The sequence below is a fragment of the Chelonia mydas genome, chromosome 1, assembly GCF_015237465.2.
Source record: "Chelonia mydas isolate rCheMyd1 chromosome 1, rCheMyd1.pri.v2, whole genome shotgun sequence".
Classification (NCBI taxonomy): domain Eukaryota; kingdom Metazoa; phylum Chordata; order Testudines; family Cheloniidae; genus Chelonia; species Chelonia mydas.
Window position 1 is genome coordinate 34538435 of NC_057849.1, and position 15113 is coordinate 34553547.

The window sequence follows — 15113 nt, forward strand, 5'->3', positions numbered from 1 at the left end:
AGTGGGGCAGGGCCTCAGAGGTCCAGTTACCAGCCATTAGAAAGGTGGCAACCCTAATCAGATATATGTATACTAGTTCACAGAAGGGTGGCATGTAAGATCTCTACCAAGAGCCAGTAGCCTGCTGGTCATCATAAACATTGTGAAATGTGTGTAAGGATAATATTTAAGCAGTTATGTCTCTATACTGAAAATGATGTTCTTAAGGTCTTGAAGGTGAGGCAGGTGACCAGAAAGGGACATGCCTCAGACATGCTCATTTGAGACAGGAGATACAGACCCTTACCTCCCTGTCTGGTCATGTGTATTGTGTATTCCACTTCACAAAGGGGGGAGTCTACTGCATACTGAGCCAGATGCTAATCAAGAAGTGAAATCAACAAGAGAGGAAAGCCACAGGAAGGAACAATCAGCAGAGAGCATCCTGTTTATGAATACAGACAAAGGATTGTTCTGATATATCTGGGGGTACAAAGAGGCTCCCTGAATCTTTCACTGGTGAGGCAAGCTGACAGTATGGTTTGTCTCATGAGAAAAGGGTCACAGCCAGCCTGGCTGTAAAGCACTGGTGAACAATATTTTCTTAGACATGACAGTATTGTGTTAATTAAGTGTAGGATCCAGAATGCATATTATAATTTCATCTGTAACCATTTGTTTCCAATACTTCTGCTTGCTATTCCTTTGACTCTCTAGGCTTTGCTAAAATAAACCTATTCTTGGTTTCACTATAAATGTGCCTAAGTTCTGTGTGCTAAGCAGAGCAGCGATCTGAGGTGTAACTGGTAAGCTGGGCTGCACTGTGTCTTTGGAAGCAGCAGATCTGTGAACACTGTTTGTCCAGTGGAGCAGGCACTGGACATTCCAGGAAGATGCTGGGTGGGCTACGGGAGTGGATAGTGCTTGTCGCTAACCTGTACAGGCAGGAGGGCCTGTGAAGAGCTAGAGGGGATTGCTTATGTTGCCTTGGACAGTGGAGTTGTGGGACTGACCCCTAGCAGGCAGAAAGGAGGCTTCCTCACACTAACAGAAGGTGATAGCGAGGTGCCTCACAACACTAGGTACCCCTAGGAAGCATCACAGCAGCTAATAAATAAGGTCTTGGACCATGCATTGACCAATGACGCTAAAACAAACTATTGAACACCTGCTCACTAAGTGTGCACTGGATGAGACAGGCATCGTGTGAAAAAAAAATAGTATGTGATTATGTAATTAAACATGGTCAATGCATACAGACAAGGGTGTCAAATGAAGGTTGCACAGGCAATCTTATTGCTAATTTTTGAGTGCTTGACTTAGCAACCTTAGCGTTCCTTTCATTTTATTTTTTTTTGGGGGGGGTGCAATACACACACACACACCTTTACATCACTGGTACTTTCATAGAGCAGGCCACATTTTAATAGAGACAGCCTTATGAACTACATACCCGCCTATTCACAACTGAGTGATGTAGAACTGATCAATGAAATTGTTTTTAATTGTTCACTTTATTAATATAACTTCATAAGCAAAGTTTTGTGAATGAAACAATATTCATTCATAAAACTGGTTACCCCAATAACTGGCTAATTGAGTTTCACTTTCAATCCAATTGCTGCTTAAATCGCTGAAACGTATACTATTTCAACACTTTAGATAAGCTATTACCAGCAGGAGAGTGGGTTTGTGTGTGTGTGGTGGGGGTGGGTGGGTGAGAAAACCTGGATTTGTGCTGGAAATGGCCCAACTTGATTATCATACACATTGTAAGGAGAGTGATCACTTTAGATAAGCTATTACCAGCAGGAGAGTGGGGTGGGAGGAGGTATTGTTTCATGCTTTGTGTGTATATAAAAAGATCTTCTACACTTTCCACAGTATGCATCCGCTGAAGTAAGCTGTAGCTCACGAAAGCTTATGCTCAAATAAATTGGTTAGGCCCTAAGGTGCCACAAGTACTCCTTTTCTTTTTGCGAATATAGACTAACACGGCTGTTACTCTGAAACCTATTTCAACATTGTAACTTCTGCTCACTGTTTTGTTATTATACTTGTCTCTATTGTAACTTCTGTTCACTGTTTGCCATTCCTTACACTTGTCCATATTGTAATTCAAACTTTATTTTAACTTGTCCCAACTCCATTTTAAAATGCTCACTCCATTTTGTAAAAGCTTGCTGCAACCTTCATTTTTGCAAAACCCTGCTGTAATCTTATTAGTTTAGATGTGTGAATGAGGTATGTATGGACGATGGAATCAACCTCCAGCCCCAGCCTGTCCTGATGAAATAAAGTGTAAAACACCCAAACGGCTGAAGATGCAGACAACAACCCTGACAAAATAAGAAGAGTCCGCCCTCAAAAGAAAAGAGCAAAAGTACAACTGAAGAAACACCAAAGCCAGGTCCTAGGCTGAAAGTCATGTCTGCAATTGATGGGTGATCACTCACACCAGACCCAGAGGCAGCGTGACACAGCAAGACCTATCGGCTCTGGATTCAAACTAAACCCTACAAAAAGGATGGGGGAGATGGAAGACTTTGAAGGGTAATATTCTGCTGCCAACATGGAAGGGCATCAGTGCATGCCCATCAGAGACCCATCTCTTCCTTGTGCCCTGCTTTCCTGGCCAGTGAGCCGCCACAAGCCACGAACTCAAGCTACATTCAGGACTGGTAACTATACAGCAGCTGCAGAACCTGTGTGTGTGTATGAACGAACGTGAAATGAATGTTAAACTGAATGAAATGTTATAGCTATAACTGACTGCCTACTAGGATTCTTTTTGCATTCACAATAAATGTGACATTTTGTCTTATCCCCTTTAATCAGATCCTGCTGGTTTTTTATTTTACTGGTATAACAGTGAGTCTCCTACCCCTCACAATTGCACACTATGCCCGTGGAAGCCATGCCAATTGCTTACATGGAAAATTAGGGAAGTGTTTGCTGTATTTTAGCTGCCTTTAATGCAATTTAACAGTTGGAGAGAAAGGCGAGCCAGCACCATGTGACCAGCTAGCGCTCTCACAAATGAAGTTAAGTGCTCCTTTGCAGGGTATGAAGGCCAGACAATTATGGCCTCCGTGCTCAGGAAAGCTTTCTATCTGCATTTTGGGGCACCCAGCACCACAAATTGAGTGGGCATGAGACAGGGTAATGCTCCTCAATTATCTCTACTGGCTCATAGAGCAAGTTGGCTACACTAAGAGCTGCAGCCTTTGCTTCCCTCCTGCCCCTCCCCCTGCCGCGGAAATCAGTCCAGCCCCAAGCTCTCAATGTGGTAACGCAGCTTCACAGTGCTCTATGCATGGCTGTATCCCAAAGGTATAGGTTAGCCCTAAACACTATTGCCCCTTCCCCTGGATATTCTAAAGTGATTTCTCTAAGAAGCTTAGCCAGATTTTTTAAAAAAGCAAAAATTAAAACAAAAAATGTCAAAATAAAAATGGTTAATGTTCTGGTCCAGGGTGTAGCTCAACAGCATTTAATATCGTCTGTAGCAAATCATTTTTTCCATTTGATGTTATTGAGGGAGTTTTTTTCTGTCTTCTCTTGCAGTCTGAGTAATGTTTCTTTTATTTTCTTATTGCAACACTTATGTTGCTATTGAGCAAAAAAGTAAAGCACTCGAAGCAAATAAGACCCAGTATATTTCCTTAGGTGCACTGAGCTAGTGCTCCCGTCATGGAGCCTTCTTTTGCTTATTCCCCAGCCAGAAAAAAAAAAAAAATTGGAGTTGAAAGTCTGTTGTTTCCAGGAAACCCTGCCCTGTCGCTCCTAAATTTGAAAAAAAAAAAAAAAAAACATTCCAGACATTGGGAGGTCAGAGCACATATCCAATCTGCAGGCAGCATAACCTGGAGAGTTTGGATGATTTTTTGAGGAGCTGCTGCTCTGCAATCTTCATTCGACGGCCCTCGCTTTTGGAGAGAAAGGTGGGGGGTGCTAAAGAGAAGAACCATAAAAGCAGGCCTTTATTTCCTTTAAATAAGTAGAAACAGATACACTTGCCTTTTTCCCCCCCTGCTTTATGCAGAAATGCTCCTGTGATGCTGGCAGACCAGGTGCCAGCTCATGCCAAGGTCTCTATGCCTCACATGAACACTATCAAATGCACAGGTGGAAACCAGTCTGACTCACCTACGTGTTCATATTGCTAAAATATTAGACTTGTAACAATGTGTTTAGTGTTTAGACTTTATGAAAAGTCTGTAATTTGCTACATGCATTAATCTTATTTATAATATCTGTATGTTTGTTCTGTAAATCCTGTCAGGAAAGAAACATCAACACATCTGAAATATTAGTTTATACCCATGATGTTAGCTCTGGCCCATCAGGAAGGACTATTGAATCAAACGGCCCATTGTAGTCAAACAACAAGGACTTTGTTGATTGCTACCTGTACACTTAGGAAGAAGATAATTTGCAGAAACACTTGTCCCTTCAGCTTGTACTGAGCAGGGGAGATGGAGATAAAAATCCCTGACCAGAAGGAACTAAAGTCTTTTTTAGGCCATTTGGACTCTCAGGGGCAAAAATTCCTAAACATAAGCAAGAGATCCCCAGACTTAACCAGGGTTAGCCCTAAAAGACTTAGAGCTAGCGAGCAAGAAGGGTTTCTTCAGGTATGTTGGCAACAAGAAGAAAGTCAAGGAAAGTGTGGGCCCCTTACTGAATGAGGGAGGCAACCTAGTGACAGAGGATGTGGAAAAAGCTAATGTACTCAATGCTTTTTTTGCTTCTGTCTTCATGAACAAGGTCAGCTCCCAGACTACTGCACTGCGCAGCACAGCATGGGGAGGAGGTGACCAGCCCTCTGTGGAGAAAGAAGTGGTTTAGGACTATTTAGAAAAGCTGGACGAGCACAAGTCCATGGGGCCAGATGCATTGCATCCGAGAGTGCTAAAGGAGTTGGCGTATGTGATTGCAGAGCCACTGGCCATTATCTTTGAAAACTCATGGCGATCGGGGGAGGTCCTGGATGACTGGAAAAAGGCTAATGTAGTGATCATCTTTAAAAAAGGGAAGGAGGAGGATCCTCGGAACTACAGGCCAGTCAGCCTCACCTCAGTCCCTGGAAAAATCATGGAGCAGGTCCTCAAGGAATCAATTCTGAAGCACTTACACGAGAGGAAAGTGATCGGGAACAGTCAGCATGGATTCATCAAGGGCAAGTCATGCCTGATTAATCTAATTGCCTTCTATGATGAGATAACTGGCTCTGTGGATGAAGGGAAAGCAGTGGATGTGTTGTTCCTTGACTTTAGCAAAGCTTTTGACACTGTCTCCCACAGTATTCTTGCCAGCAAGTTAAAGAAGTATGGGCTAGATGAATGGACTATAAGGTGAATAGAAAGCTGGCTAGATTGTCGGACTCAACAGGTAGTGATCAATGGCTCCATGTCTAGTTGGCAGCCGGTATCAACTGGAGTGCCCCAAGGGTCGGTCCTCGGGCCAGTTTTGTTCAATATCTTCATAAATGATCTGGAGGATGATGTGGATTGCACTCTCAGCAAGTTTGCAGATGGCACTAAACTGGGAGGAGAGGTAAATACGCTGGAGGGCAGGGATAGGATACAGAGGGACCTAGACAAATTGGAGGATTGGGCCAAAAGAAATCTGATGAGGTTCAACAAGGACAAGTGCAGAGTCCTGCACTTAGGACGGAAGAATCCCATGCACTGCTACAGACTAGGGACCAAATGGCTAGTCAGCAGTTCTGCAGAAAAGGACCTATGGGTTACAGTGGACAAGAAGCTGGATATGAGTCAACAGTGTGCCCTTGTTGCCAAGAAGGCCAATGGCATTTAGGGATGTATAAGTAGGGGCATTGCCAGCAGATCAAGGGATGTGATCGTTCCCCTCTATTTGACATTGGTGAGGCCTCATCTGGAGTACTGTGTCTAGTTTTGGGCCCCACACTACAAGAAGGATGTGGAAAAATTGGAAAAAAAAGAGTCCAGCAGAGGGCAACAAAAATGATTAGGGGACTGGAACACATGACTCATGAGGAGAGGCTGAGGAAACTGGGGATATTTAGTCTACAGAAGAGAAGAATGAGGTGGGATTTGATAGTTGCTTTCCACTACCTGAAAGGAGGTTCCAAAGAGGATGGCTCTAGACTGTTCTCAGTGGTAGCAGATGACAGAACAAGGAGTAATGGTCTCAAGTTGCAGTGAGGGAGGTTTAGGTTGGATATTAGGAAAAACTTTCACTAGGAGGGTGGTGAAACACTGGAATGCGTTACCTAGGGAGGTGGTGGAATCTCCTTCTTTAGAAGTTTAAGGTCAGGCTTGATAAAGCCCTGGCTGGGATGATTTAATTGGGGATTGGTCCTGCTTTGAGCAGGGGGTTGGACTAGATGACCTCCTGAAGTCCCTTCCAACCCTGATATTCTATGACTCATATTTCAGCCAACTCTATCACCACCTGAAACCTAAGGCTTCAACTCAGTGGTGTGTGTATGTTTACCTGTTTTAACCTTGTAGCTAACTCATTTATTTTTCTTAGTTAATAAATGCTTAGTTACTTTATTATGCAAGTGGCTACAAACATTTTCTTTGGAATGAGATCTAAGGTGCAAACTGATCTGCGGTAAGTGACTGGTCCTTTGGGACTGGGAGCAACCTGAATATTTTGTGATCTTTGATATAAAGTGACCATCAAGCACAGAGTCAATCTTGCCTAGGTGGCAAGAAAGACCGGAATGCCCAGGGGGCTGTCTGGGACTCCATGTTATCGCTGTATAGTGCCTGAGAAGCTTACGTTTGTTATTTGGTTGGTGAAATCTCACTACAGAACTCACTACCAGTTTGGGGTTTGTGCCCTGCTTCTTAACAGTATGCCATGAGGTTGGTATTCTCGCTCGTGTGCCTCAAACAGCACGACATCACCTGCGTTAGATTATGTTTAAAATATGGAAACCTTATCTAATCCTTCTTTAGGACATGTACACAAACCCATACAGGCTTGTAAAAAAAAAATACTGGTTTGACACCCTTAATGATGGCCTCAGGTGGAGTGTAGGCCTTGTACTGATCCACTGAACAGGGATGAATTTCATTTACATCAAGTAGGTACAGCATGGAAAGCTTATTCCCAGTAATCTGTCAACAGGACTTAATCCTAACCCCTCATAAGGGTGAGAGGGTAATTCTCTAGAGTGGGAGACAATTCAGGTAGGATACTTTTCACTATGAAAAGCAATGGCTAGGAGAAAGGTAACATAGGAAGCAGGAGAAAGGGTACAAAGCCCCTTGCTCTACAACTCTGGTTACCCTGAATGTAGGTGAGACTGTCAAAGGATCCCAAGGGAGTTAGGCACCCACTGACATTCAGTGAGAATTTGGCATCTTAATTCCTTTACTCTTTTGAAATTCCCAGTTTATAAAATTATCTTTCCTAACTTTCCTCTTTTTTCAGAGTCCCCAAACTCATGAAACTGCTTTTTACCTCCATCACCCAAAGAGCTAGCAGTAAAGAGGAAGACATGTGTGTGTCAGGGTGGGAGGGGGAAAGCAGATGCTGTGGCAGCTTTTGACACTAAATGACACTTATCTCTAGAGTAAGAGTGAGATTCACAATCTGCAGTAGTTTTTGTTACAAATGGACTAGCGTGTCCCTCACTGTGGGTGAAAAGCACCTATGCACCATGTGAGTGTCCTCTCGGTTTGTGTGCATGCGTGTTCTCTCAAGTGTGAAATGCCTGTGTGGTGCACGGTGCAGCTGGAAGTCACCCTTCAGAGAGTGAATTGCAAGGGGAGGTGGCAAAGTCCAAACTGAAATCCTGGAGAGAGCATGCTGGAGGCAATGGAGTGGAACTACACGGCTGATTTGCACACACCATCTGAAAACAAGACCTGGTGAGAAAGATAGGTGGCCATTGTTTGCATTTTACCAGTCAAAATTAGACTACAAGCAGCTCTGGGGTATGGACTGTTTCATCTGACGAAACGGTGCCATGTACACTGGGGGTGCTTTCTATATAATAATAAAGAAGATTCAAGTAAATAAATCTTATCTGTTTCTGGCTTTTAAACTGCAAGCTCTTCAGGGCAAGGACAGGTTTTACTTGAGCCAAGTCCATTGCGAAGCAGTGTGTCAGTTTCTAATAACAGATAAAAATAACTACATTTTAGGGGCCATCCATATGACCAATAGCTCAGTAAGGAAGAAGTTTGCATTGCTATCGCAGTAGGGCATGTGCCTTGTTCACGCTGCAAACTCATCTAGGTAGAGAGGCCTATTGTTCTAGGTGCGCAGCAAGCATTGTATTCCACACAACTGCCTGAATCCTCAGGACCAGCAGTTTGATGCCCAGTGTAGCTGAGCACTAGTTCAGTCTTGAGGAAACCTCCAGGCTGCTGAAAATTGAGCCAGTTGCAATGACACTTCAGACCTTGTCCCCTTTCCACTCATCCACATCAACTACAATGGAAAAGAATGGTAGGGTGCTCTGTAGAGGGTCTTGCTTTCTGCAAGATAGGGGTTCCCCTACTTCAGAAGCATTCCCATAGTTAGCCATAGCTGTGCAAAGCAGCCTTAATGGAAGCCAGGATCTTGTCCAAAAAGGTGTCATTGCTTAATTTTCCTTACTGCTAATCCATTCCCCTCCCAGCCACACACCCCAAAACAGAGCTAGACTACAGCTGCCTAATTATGTAATTTCTTCTTATGGATAGAATATGTACTCGGAATACTGGACATACAAATAAAGATGCAACTTTGCAGGAACATATTTATCTTTAGGCTTCAAAGTGGTAGCTGTGTTACTCTATCAGCAAAAACAACAACGTGGAGTACTAGTGGCACCTTAGAGGCTAACAAATTTATTTGGGCATAAGCTTTCGTGGACACTATAGTGCAAATAAGCGATAGTCACATAAACACTACCCCATACCAGAAACCTTCTGACCGCTGTACTTCCCTACATGCCTCCAGCTTTCATCCAGACCATATCACGCGATCCATTGTCTATAGCCAAGCTCTAAATACAACCACATTTGTGCCAATCCCTCAGACAGAGACAAACACCTATAGGATCTCTATGAAGCATTCTTAGAGCTACAATACCCACCTGCTGAAGTGAAGAAACAGATTGACAGAGCCAGAAGGGTACCCAGAAGTCACCTAGAGGCCCAACAAAGAAAATAACAGAACACCACTAGCCATTGCCCACAACCCCCAACTAAAACCTCTCCAGCACATCATCAAGGATCTAAAACCTATCCTGAAGAACAGTCTCTCACTCTCAGACCTTGGGAGACAGGCCAGTCCTCGCTTACACACAGCCCCCCAAAGCTGAAGCAAATACTCACCAGCAACTACAAGCCACACAACAAAAACACTAACCCAGGAACCTATCCTTGCAACAAAGCCCGTTGCCAACTGTGTCCATATATCTATTCAAGGGACATCATAGGACCTAAATCACATCAGCCACATCATCAGGGGCTCATTCAACTACACATCTACCTATGTGATATATGCCATCATGTGCCAGCAACGCCCCTCTGCCATGTACATTGGCCAAACTGGACAGTCTTTATGCAAAAGACTAAATGGACACAAATCTGATGTCAAGAATTATACCATTCAAAAACCAGTTGGAGAAAACTTCAACCTTCCTGGACACTCTAACAGACTTAAAAGTTGCAATTCTTCAACAAAAAAACTTCAAAAACAGACTGAGAAACTGCAGAACTAGAATTAATTTGCAAACTGGACACCATCAGATTAGGCCTGAATAAAGACTGGGAATAGATGAGTCACTACAAGAACTAAAAACTAATTTTCCCCTACTGTTACTCACACCTTCTTGTGAACTGTTTGAAATGAGCCACCCTGATTACCATTACAAAAGTGATTTTTTGTCCTGTTGATCATAGCCCAATTTAATTGAATTGTCTCAAACCCCGCCCCCCCCCCGCACTTGGTAAGGCAACTCCCATCTTCTCACGTACTGTTATATATCTTCCAACTGTATTTTCCATTCCATGCATTTGATGAAGTGGGTTTTAGCCCACCAAAGCTTATGCCCAAATAAATGTTAGTCTCTAAGGTGCCACTAGTACTCCTTGTTGTTTTTATATTTATCTTTAGTAAATGCAGTCCAGTGTTAACATTCCTGGGAGAGCTGAGATGACAGAAATGCAAACTAGTCTAGTGTTAATTTATTATTTTGATTGCATTCTAAATTAAAAGCCTTTGAAAAGGAAGGAGACACACTGATGTAGTATTGTGAACTCGACTGGCCAAACTACAACATGATGGTGTGAATCTATATTTTAGAAAGTTGTACAAAGTCAAATTCAGTGAGCTACTTGTCCTGGGTGCTTTATTAATACCTCATTGCTTGACCTTTATGCCACAGCTGAATTTAATTATAGGTTCATACGGTCTATGAAAGGTATTTTATGCTTCAGCCCCATCGTACTTGGTTTGTTCCTCATAAATTATTATAGCATCATTCAGCGCAGAACTGATTTAGTGGAAAATTGATTATGTGCCTTTAGTGAGATGGCATCCTTGTCTCTATCCTGCTCTAAAACACTGAGTCATCACTCTCAGTCAGTGAAACATTTGTAAGGGAATTAGAAATGCATGTTCAATGCCATTAGCATCACCATACACTGTTTTTGTTTGCTGTGCTGCTGGCACCTTTTGTGACACAAGACACAGGGATTGCTCTTCCTCGGCAACTGAATTATCAAAAGGATCTCCCAGTATTTCCTCATACAAGTTTTACCCCTCCATTCAAAATGTAAAATAATCTCTTTCCTTCAGTGCAGGTACTGGGAATCTCTGGAGATTACTAGTACAGACAGAGGTGAAAGTGGGCTGGTACAGCGTACCGGTAAGAAGCAGCTGCCGGTACGGGCCCATACACACATGACGTTAAAGCATTGCCACGGCAGCAGTTTAACATCGCTGCCCCTTTTGCCCACCTCTGGGACTACTTGGGGGGTGGAGGAGGCAAAAGGGAAAGCTGCCCCGGGGCTGGCAATTTAAAAGGGTCCAGGGCTCCTGGCCACTGCTACCATGGCAGCAGCCAGAGCCCCAGGCGACACAGGTCAGGCAGCACTGAAGGGCTGGCTGGGGGAGGATGACCCCCCCAGCCCTGCCCCTTCTGCCTGAGGCCCCACCCCTTCCAGGGGCCCAGAGCCAGGCCCCTGTACCAATAAGACTTAAGTTACATGGCCTGTACTCAGGGATGAAAGTATCTCTGGGTCATGAGTTCAAAACCAGCCAAAGTTGGTAGTTACTACCCAATAGATGATGCATCTGATCTCACTTACTCCACTTCCAAACAGATACAAAGATCACAAAAACCCCTCATTTAAATTATATTCCTTATTATGGTGTTCCTTTTATCCCAAAGGATTGATTTACTTCTATGAAGTATTATATTTACTCCTTCTCATAATACAAGAACAAGGGGCCACCAAATGAAATTAATAGGTAACAGGTTTAAAACACACACAAGAAAGTATTTTTTCATGCAATGCACTGTGAACCTCTGGAACTCCTTGCCAGAGGGTATTGTGAAGGCCAATACTATAACGGGGTTCAAAAGGGAGCTACAGAGATTCATGAAAGATAGGTCCATCAATGGCTATTAGCCAGGATGGGCAGGGATGGTGTCTCTAGCCTCTGTTTGCCAGAAGCTGGGATTGGGTGACAGGGCACCTGCCATTGACCACTGTCAGAGGACAGGGTACTGGCTTGATGGACTTTTGGTCTGACCCAGTATGGCCATTCTTATGATGCAGCATCACTGAAATACAAAACCGCTCTGGATTGAAGAGAAAAAACAAACCAGAACAGTGGCAGCAGGGGAAATCTCCACTGTGAGGAAGCTCATGCTCTTTTTGCCCATTCTGTAGTTCTCCCTATGCAAGCATTTCAGTCTCAAGGGTGATCAATCTGTTTACAAACACTTTGGGTCTGATCCAGAGCCCACTGGAGGTTATGGAAAGATTCCCACTCTCTTTAATGGGCTTTGGATCAAGCCTTGCATGAATGAAAATGAACAAATGAAACTTCCATTTTGTTAAACAATATATAATAGTAATAATGATAGTGTTACCACAGAGTGTAGAGCCTACTCATGGACCAGGACCTCATTATACTAGGTTCTGTACAAACAGAGTAGAAAGGTATTCTCTGCCCCAAGGAGCTTATAATCCAAATATAAGACAAGGGGCAACAAATGGATATAGATTGAGGGGGAGTACAAATAAACAATGAGACCAGTAAAAGATTCTACAGGCCAAGCTCTGCTCTCATCCCCGTTCAAATCTAGAGTCTTCATCTTCTGTTCTCAGTTATACCTGTGCAACCCCACCCCCTACCGACCCCCCCGCAGCTCCCTGTCTCCTGACCCCCCCCCCCCCCCAAACCTCCGCCCCATCAGACCACCCGCTGTCCCTTTACTGTCCCCCAGGACCTCCTGCTCGTCCCCTTAGCAGGCCGCTCAGAGTGGAAGGACAGGCTTGTTAGAAAGCCTGGGACGTGGGCTGGTGCAAGCTGTGCTGCTCATGCGGTAGCATGGCTGCAGGGGATGGGGTGAACTTCCCCGGCTGGGAGCTCAGGGGCTGGGCAGGATGGTCCCGCAGGCCATAGTTTGCCCACATCTGGTTTAGGGGGTTGCATAATAAGCTGTTTGTCTTCACTTTAGACTGAATATGCCCAGTTCATGTATCCTTTTTCCAATAGGCCTCTTTTTCCCCCCAACCCTTTTATCATTCTCTTGGTTTGCTAAACTGTCTACACTTGGTCTTTTTTTGTGAATGGCAAGGCCTAGAAGTGAACACAGCATTGCAACTAACGCCTAACAGTCCAGAATAATTCCTGTATTAGTTTTATACAGGGTGCTCCTGTTTACACAAGCCAATACGGCTCTTGGGGTTTGTTTTTTTGAAGCAACATGGCTGTATTGATTCATACACCCAAAGTGAAATCCTCCTCCACCAAAGTCAGTGGGCGCTGGATAAATTTGGATAAGCATGCAAACTTCACTGCTAACCAGAATTGAAGTGAACCTCCAAATGAGGTGAAGTTCATCCAATAACATTTTTATATAATAGTGTCAAGTTTCAGAGTGGTAGCCGTGGTTATTTTGTTTTCCTCTCCTGCTGATAATAGCTCACCTTAACTGATCACTCTCATTATAGTGGGTACAGCAAAACCCATTTTTCATGTTCTCTGTGTATATAGATCTTCCTGCCGTATTTTCCACTGTATGCATCCGATGAAGTGGGTTTTAGGCCACGAAAGCTTATGCTCAAATAAATTTGTTAGTCTCCAAGGTGCCACAAGTACAACTCGTTCTTTTTGCTTATATAATAGCGTGTGTCAAAGTGCCGATGCAAGATGTAACCACAGAGCAATAAAAATAATAAGCCACAGAATCAGCCACAGTATAACAGCACTGATGAGCATCAAAGCCTAAAGGGTTTTCCTCAGACCTGGAATGCCTCAGAGATCCAATCTTTAAATCTTTTAAAAAGATATAATCTATAGCACAGCATGGGATGATTCTAAATCAGATATTTGTTGAAAGATACCAATAATGGGAACTGAGTGCAAGAGAAATGTTACGCCTAAATTCCCTGCTTGCCCCACTTCATGTAGATATCCACAAACAAAAGAACCAGGTCTGCTTCTAAAGTATTTGTGTTCTTCCCCTTAAAGAAATGCTAAAATGTATTGGCATATGCTCAGTCTTGGTTTGTTTTGGGCAACTAGCAAAGGTCCACTTGATCAGTTTAGCAGCAAACATTACCTAGTCAGTAGAGCTGGGTGAATGCTGCAAAATATCAACCATGAATATTAATTTGAATTTGTTAGTGAATTACTCTGTACACACATTTAGTGTTTGCTTGCTAGGACAAGTGCAGAAACAAGTTTACTAGAAGAAATTTTTGCAAAAATGATGAATTTTAAGAGCTTAATTGTGATTTTGCTGTGAACCCTGAGAGAGAGAATATTAGTGCACTGCCCCAGAAGCAGACCAAGAGCGAGAAGCAACTCTCAGGGTACATCTACACAGCAAGCAGAAACCTACAGCAGCAAGTCTCAGAGCCAGAGCATACAGACTCAGGCTCACACTATGATGCTAAAAACAGCTGTGTAGTTGTTTGAGCTCATACTGGAGCTCAGGCTCTGAAATCCATCTCCCTGAGCTTTAGACTGTGTCTGAGACAGAATATCGACACACGTGTTTTTAGCACCATAACACGAGCCTTATGAGCCCACATCTGAAGATCCAGGCTCTGAGACACCCTGCTACAAGTTTCTGCTTGCCATGTATATGCACTGTCAGAGTCCTAATCTGTCTCCTGGTTTTTAATTTGCTGGGTGGAGAAGTGATAGAAATATTCTATAGGAACACAAAAATTGCCAATGGCAATCCATTGTCATTCATGGCAACAGTGAATAGCAATTGGGCCAGGAAAAGCAAGCAAAAATAATTAATAGCCTGGAGGTTAAGGCACGTATGCAGGATATGGGAGACCCAATTTCAAGTCCCTGCTCCAATGACTAGTTAAATATTTATACAAAGTGGAACCGTTTCAAGAGAAGTGGAGAATGCCACATAGCTCAATGGCTAGGACAATTTGTGTGGAAGAGTAAAGTTCAAATCCCTTTGCCTTGTTAAGCAGAAGGGAGAACTGAACCTGGGTCTTCAATATCCCAGGAGAATACCTCAACTACTGGGTTGAAGATTATAAGGGAGGTTCTCCTCGGTTTTTATCAAAATGCCTAAAATCAAAACAATATGCTTCAAGCTAGGTCAAAACAAAAATGTTCCCATTACCAAAATGTCTCAAACTTTGAGTTTGGCCAAAATGATTTGGCAAACTCAACAGGAAACACAAATAGTTCTGAACAAACTATTCTAAAATAAAATAAATTGCCCAGGTCTACCTATGAGACAAGGGAAATGAGACCCCTGATCTACCTTCTCTTTCCCATTCATTATTAATATACCTTTACCATGTCCCCTGTTCATATCCTCTGAGGTAAACAATCCCAATCTTTTCAATCTCTCTCCATGTGAATTCCTCCAGGTCCTTGATCATCCAGTCCTCCCATTCTCTTCTCTCTCCTGCTCACAT